Here is a 6901-nt window from a genome sequence, read left to right as displayed (position 1 = left end):
TAAGGTGTTTTTGAATGTTCCCAGTCTTCTGAACTGGATCAGCGTCAGTGATTCTTCCCATATATTGTAAGTGTTCTTGTTTCTCTCCAAACCCCTCCAGTAGTTTCCCTTGTAAGGACGAGGTGATGGCAACAATACACTGTCAGATGGCAGTGATCATTACTTCCTCCAACTTGGAGAGAAAGTGGATCGTGGGCTCAGGGCCCGTATTCATAAAGCATCCGAGGAGGAGTGCTGAACTAGGATCAGATCCCTGCTCATGTCCATGTAATCTTATTCATTATGATCAAATGGACAAGCTGATCATAGATCAGCACTCCTATGTATGAATACAGGTCCAGTACTGGATTGAGGAGCCTTTGCAACCTGATCTTCAGTTCCAACTTCCCAGTCATCTGTCTTGTCGGGATTGAAAGGGGTGCTTGAGTACCTGCACTCCTTTGGTTATCATGACCTATCCCTTCCTCTATCTTTCTCTGTTTTAGTTTCTCATTCTCTTTCCCTCCCCTCCCTCCCACATATCTCACACACTTCTTCCATCGCACTCCTCCCCCTTATGCTCTCTCTCCTTCTCCCTCCCCCTTCTTCCCTAACTCTCCCTGCTTTCTTCCCTCTCTCTTTTCTCCCTCCTTGTCATTCCATTAAAGATGAAAGCTGTTATTTGCAGCAGTGTTTGACATCTCTGTCCTTGTTTAAGCCCATGCAGAATTAATGTCCACTCAGCCCTTTCCCTGTAATCCTTGAAGTCTCCATGGGTCGTTAAAATGTGGTAGGGCTCTGATCAGACCTTGGTTTAAATATTATTAGAAATCATTTCAAATACTTTTGCTGAGCTTGCCTGGCAGGCTATAGCCAACGCTAAAAGTTCAAATTGTATTTTAACCCAGGTCTGGCTCTGATGGCTCTCTGATGGCTGCTATAGGACTCTATGGGTAATTACCCATCCAACACACAGGCCAAACCATCCATGATGACACGGAGAGAGGGAAGGGAAGGAAGGGGACAAGGAGAGATCTGGAGTGTGATATTGAATAGATAATTATGACGAAGGGGACATTTACTGCATTGTAGGGGGCATGGACAGAGACTACACACACACCACAGTGCTGAGAGGATGGGAAGTGTAACGACCAGCCAGAGAAAGAGAACAGGAGTGTACAGCCTGTAGTAGTCAAGACCTAGATCAGGGCACAGGCAGCCTCTGACGTGTGTGTGTGTACAGGCCAGCTGGTGGGAACTTGGAGCCGGAGGAGTAAATTACATTTTTGTTATTTTTACAAGCTCATTTAAATCATTTTGAGCAAAGGGGGCTGACTGTGGTTAGACCACGTCTAGATCTGCAGCAGCACAACACTGACCCTGAACTGGGGTGAGATTTCAGCCTCTGTTTGTATTTCTTGGCCAGATTTTCCCTTAGAAGTTGGAATGGATTATGTGTCTCAATGGGACTTCCTGGTTTGAAATAGGTGAAATATATTCATGTTTTGTTGTTCTGATGCATTACAAGACCTAAAGATCTAAATGCCTCAACTCTCTCTCTACACATCTCTCTCTACATCTCTCTCTCTCTCTCTCTCTCTCTCTCTCTCTCTCTCTCTCTCTCTCTACATCTCTCAATTCAATTCAAGGGGCTTTATCGGCATGGGAAACGCGTTTACATTGCCAAAGCAAGTGAAATAGATAATAAACAGAAGTGAAAAAACAATATAAAATGAACAGTAAACATTACAATCACAAAAGTTCCAAAGGAATAGAGACATCTCTCTCTCTCTCTGCATCTTGGGGGGGGGGGTCCTGCAGGTCTGGGAGAGTGTCCTGCAGGTCTGGGAGAGTGTCTTGCTGGTCTGGACGGGTTGTCTATTGATCTGTTGCTCCTGTGTGAAGTTTTGGGGCTGCGTTTGAGAGTGATGTCCTTTAGGGTATGGGTGAAGGTGGGCACTGCTGCCTTGTATAGGTGGACCTGGTCATAAAGGCTGTTCAAGTCCAGGGTGAAGTGGTGGGCCAGGTAAACATATGGTTTTGAGGCACAGTCATAGGAAATACTTGCATTTACCCGCTGTATGGTAGCATGGTGGAAGTATTTTCGTGGTAGCAGGGTGGAGATAACCACTTGTGCGTTGGGAAAAGTAGAAGAAGCGTTTTCTATCACTTCCTTTCCTGCTGGGTGACCCTAGTTGGTCCTCAGACAGAAGGTCTAGGGCACGCTGGGTGTTTGGACACCAGAGCTTAGACACACTGTGTTTTTTTCTTGTATATATTTCCTGTTTGAGTCCATATGGAGTACAATCTGTGTCTTGTATGTCCTCAGTGGGTGTGGGGGGGTTGTCAGGAGGGCTATCAAAGTGGCTGACAGAGGGGGTGGGATCCCCTGGGCTCGGGGTTCTTCATATGTCTGTCCCACTGCGATGTCGATGCTATGATCAGGGTCTGTGGTGGACTGTTCTGCTATGGTGTCGAGACATTTGTCAGGAGCTAAGGTGGGCTGCTCTAGATCTCAATCACTCTACATCATTCTCTTTCCACGTCTCTCTCTCTCCACATCTCTCTCTCTCTCTCCACATCTCTCTCTCTCTCCACATCTCTCTCTCTCTCTCTCTACTCTCTCTCTCTCTCCACATCTCTCTCTCTCTCCACATCTCTCTCTCTCTCCACATCTCTCCACATCTCTCTGTCTCTCTCTCCACATCTCTCTCTCTCTCTCTCTCTCTCTCTCTCTCTCTCTCTCTCTCTCTCTCTCCACATCTCTCTCTCTATATCTACATCTCTCTCTCCACATCTCTCTCTCTCCACATCTCTCTCTCTCCACATCTCTCTCTCTCCACATCTCTCTCTCTCTTTCCACATTTCTCTCTATACATCTGACTCTGTCTACATCTCTCTCTATATCTGTCTCTCACTTAATCTCTGCATTTCTCTCCTCTTCTTCTCACTTATCATTTCTGCCCTACAGTCTTCTTATCTCTGCCCTCCACTCTTCTCATCTCTGCCCTACACTCTTCTCATCTCTGCCCTACACTCTTCTCATCTCTGTCCTACACTCTTCTCATCTCTGCCCTACACTCTTCTCATCTCTGTCCTACACTCTTCTCATCTCTGTCCTATTCTCTTCTCATCTCTGCCCTACACTCTTCTCATCTCTGTCCTACACTCTTCTCATCTCTGCCCTACACTCTTCTCATCTCTGTCCTACACTCTTCTCATCTCTGTCCTACACTCTTCTCATCTCTGTCCTACACTCTTCTCATCTCTGTCCTACACTCTTCTCATCTCTGTCCTACACTCTTCTCATCTCTGTCCTACACTCTTCTCATCTCTGCCCTACACTCTTCTCATCTCTGCCCTACACTCTTCTCATCTCTGTCCTACACTCTTCTCATCTCTGTCCTACACTCTTCTCATCTCTGTCCTACACTCTTCTCATCTCTGTCCTACACTCTTCTCATCTCTGTCCTACACTCTTCTCATCTCTGCCCTCCACTCTTCTCATCTCTGCCCTCCACTCTTCTCATCTCTTCTCTCCCTTATTCACACACCTCCACATCTCCCTCCCTGATATGACCTCTCTTTTCATTTTCCCCCAGGCGTTTCTATGCTTGTTAACTGACTGTGAACCTCTGGCCCATGGACAATGGGGGGCTTAGCTCTGTGCTAATTTAATTAGTGTCTGTGGAGAGCTTCCCAGGCCTACGGCTACGACTGTTGTTACCACTGTCCACCTCTACAAAATGAATAGAAGTTATCTTCTATTCTATCCAGTCTTCACTCTTCCATGGTACTTTGTGTCCTTCTACTACTTACCTATTCAGTCGTAAACAATTGCGTTCCCTGCCCCGTCTGTCTGTCTGTCTGTTTGTTTGTTGTTTCCCACATGTTTTCCTGGTGTTTATGTGGCTCGGTGTATCCTGTTGTCCCTGTGCTGTTTGTCAGACACCTCTACAGGGAGACCACAGAGAACACACCACATTACACAGGCCAGGTGGGATGCTTGGTCTTGTTCATTAGGCACCAAATAGAAGAAAAAAAACTGATTGAAACAGGGAGGGATTCCCTTGACTTGTCTAGTAGGAAATGTTATTTTGTTTTCTGTTGCAAAACGTTTTAAAATATTTCTGTTGTGTGCCCTATTGAACACGGCTTTGATATTTACTCATGCTCTATGTCGTTCTAGTCTAACTGGTACTAAATTAAACTCTTCAGGGGTGGTTGAAATGTTCTCAGCATTGCGGACAAAAATGTAAGGTAGATGAGCAGATGATTCTCCTATCAAGTGGAGTTTAGTGAACAGTGTCTTGTCTAAGTGGTATATTTCAACCAGTAATGTTGTTAACATTTCATCTGTCTGAACAGAGCCCAGGGTTCCACCCCAGGCTAAACATGGGAGGTACCGTTCCAGTTGTAATGGAATGAATGATAACAATCCCACTTACTGTGATACGCCCAACATTCCTCTTTAAAGAGAAGTAGTACTGAACATTGAGCTGTGTGTGTGTGCAGCATCTCTACATCTTTCTCTTTCTACCTAACCTCTGCTTTGCTTTGATCATATCTGTTTATCTGACCTGCTGTGTCAGCCCTGTTATCAACACAGCAGAACTGCAGTAAGAAAGGTAGGTTGTGTTCATAAGGCACCAAACGGACGAAAACACACCTAAACATGGAGTGACTAGCTGGATTTGTCTAGAAAGATACACTCATTTTTGTTTTGCTACGGTGTGCCCTACTGAACACTACTCCGGACATTACTGTGATTAATTCTCCTCTACTTCAGGCTTTAAACCAAGTAACAGGATTTATGGTTAGTGTTTGAAAAAGAAAGATATCCACCACTAATTGACTATGGGGTGTGTGGTGGCCCAGCAGTTTTGTTTGAACTTGACACTTCACTTCAAATGTCTTGGCTGTTAGTGTACATGACTTCCTGTAGGCTGATACACACACACACACAGACATGCACGCATGCGTCAGAGAAGTGCTTCGGTGAACTATGCCCAACTGATGAGCAACCTTGCCTGAGACCTGAAGACTTGTGTTAGCTCCCAGAGCTTTAGTTAATTGGGATAACACAGCCTTCTGGCTCAGTTGGACACACACACACATCCCCTGGTCCGCCCCTCATGTATCGCTCCTTAGATCTCTACCCGTCATCTACCTAGTCAGCTGCTCTCCCTCTGTAACCTCTCTGGCACATTCAAAGGAAAACCGGATTTAAGAAATTTAATTTTGCTGCACATCTGACGCAAAGCCATCCACAAAACAGACTCCTTGGTTACCATTCTGTATCTAGGCCTGTGACCCCTATTAATAGAACACAGAGGATCTGTCCCAAATGGTACCCTATTCCCTATTTAGTACACTCATTTTGTCCAGGGCTCTTAGGGCCCTAAGGGCTCTGGTCAAAATAGGGTGCCATTTGGGACGCAGACAGAGACTTGGATCACACTAAAGTCCCAGCTATGTTGTTGACTGCTGTAGTGCGCCTGAGACAGAAATAGCCTTATATCCTAACCACCACACTAGGATAAGCAGTTAAAGGAGAAGTTCACTTGTAATGGCCAAATCAAACTCAAATCAACCCAAGTATTTGGTTTGGCATTACTCAAAGGTAATTTGCATGCATCTACCATTCACATAGATGTTTAGCTAGCAGTGGATTAAGTTATCTGAAGTTTGCAGTGGTTGGGTAAAGAAAACCGAACAATGGTTTACAGTATTTCCTGGCCCATAGACTACAGTTAGGTTGAGGAATCATCTTCCATTAAGTTGTAAAATAGTGAACATCCCCTTTAACTACTCCATTGTATTCCCTGAAATGAAGAACTGTCAAACCTCATGTTCTAAATCTGTTTTGATCCTTGATATTGTGTGAACCAGTGGTTGTGTTTCTCAAGACCGGTGGGCTGTTCTGCTATTCTGTTTCATGATATTATTTGGTGCCAAGGGGCTGGGGAATTCTTACTCTGGTATTACAGCAGTCACATCTGCTGCTATGACCAGAACAGCTAGTGTCCTTGTTTATCAAAGTGATTTTCCATTGCTTTTGATTGAATCAACGTTGAGTTGTTAAGTACGGGGTGGCAGGTAGCCTAGCGGTTAGAGTGTTGGGCCAGAAAACGAAACTTTGCTGGTTGAAATACCCGAGTCAACAAGTTGAAAAATCTGTCGGTGCCCTTGAGCAAGGGGGCGCCGTACTGCTATGGCTAACCCTGTAAAACAGCATGTCACTGCACCTATCCGGTCGATGTGACAATAAAACGTATTTATATACTGTTTATAGACCTGCTTACAGACAGTCTCCTGTGAAGGCATGTCCACTGCTGTAATTGCATATACTGTACAAACGTGTATATATATACACTGATTTACATTGAGTGTACAGAACATTAAGAACACCTGCTCTTTCCATGACACAGACTAACCAGGTGAATCCAGGTGAAAGATATGATCCCTTACTGATGTCACTTGTTAAATCCACTTCAATCAGTGTAGATGTAGGGGAGGAGACAGATTAAAGAAGGATTTATAAGCCTTGAGACAATTGAGACATGAATTGTTTATCTGTGCCATTCAGAGGGTGATTGGACAAGAGACAATATTTAAGTGCCTTTGAACGGGGTATGGTAGTAGGTGCCAGGTGCACCGGTTTGAGTCAAGAACTGTACTGCTGCTAGGTTTTTCACGCTCAACAGTTTCCTGTGTGTATCAATGGTCCACCACCCAAAGGACATCCAGCCAACTTGACACAACTGTAGGAAGCATTGGAGTCAACATGGGTCACCATCCCTGTGGAACATTTTTGACAACTTGTAGAGTCCATGCCCCAACGAATTGAGGTTGTGCTGACGGCAAATGGAGGGGGGGTGCAACTCAATATTAGGAAGGTGTTCTTAATGTTTTGTCTACT

The sequence above is a fragment of the Salvelinus alpinus genome, chromosome 5 (assembly GCF_045679555.1).
Source record: "Salvelinus alpinus chromosome 5, SLU_Salpinus.1, whole genome shotgun sequence".
Taxonomy (NCBI): Eukaryota; Metazoa; Chordata; class Actinopteri; order Salmoniformes; family Salmonidae; genus Salvelinus; species Salvelinus alpinus.
Note: the sequence above shows the minus strand (reverse complement) of the source record.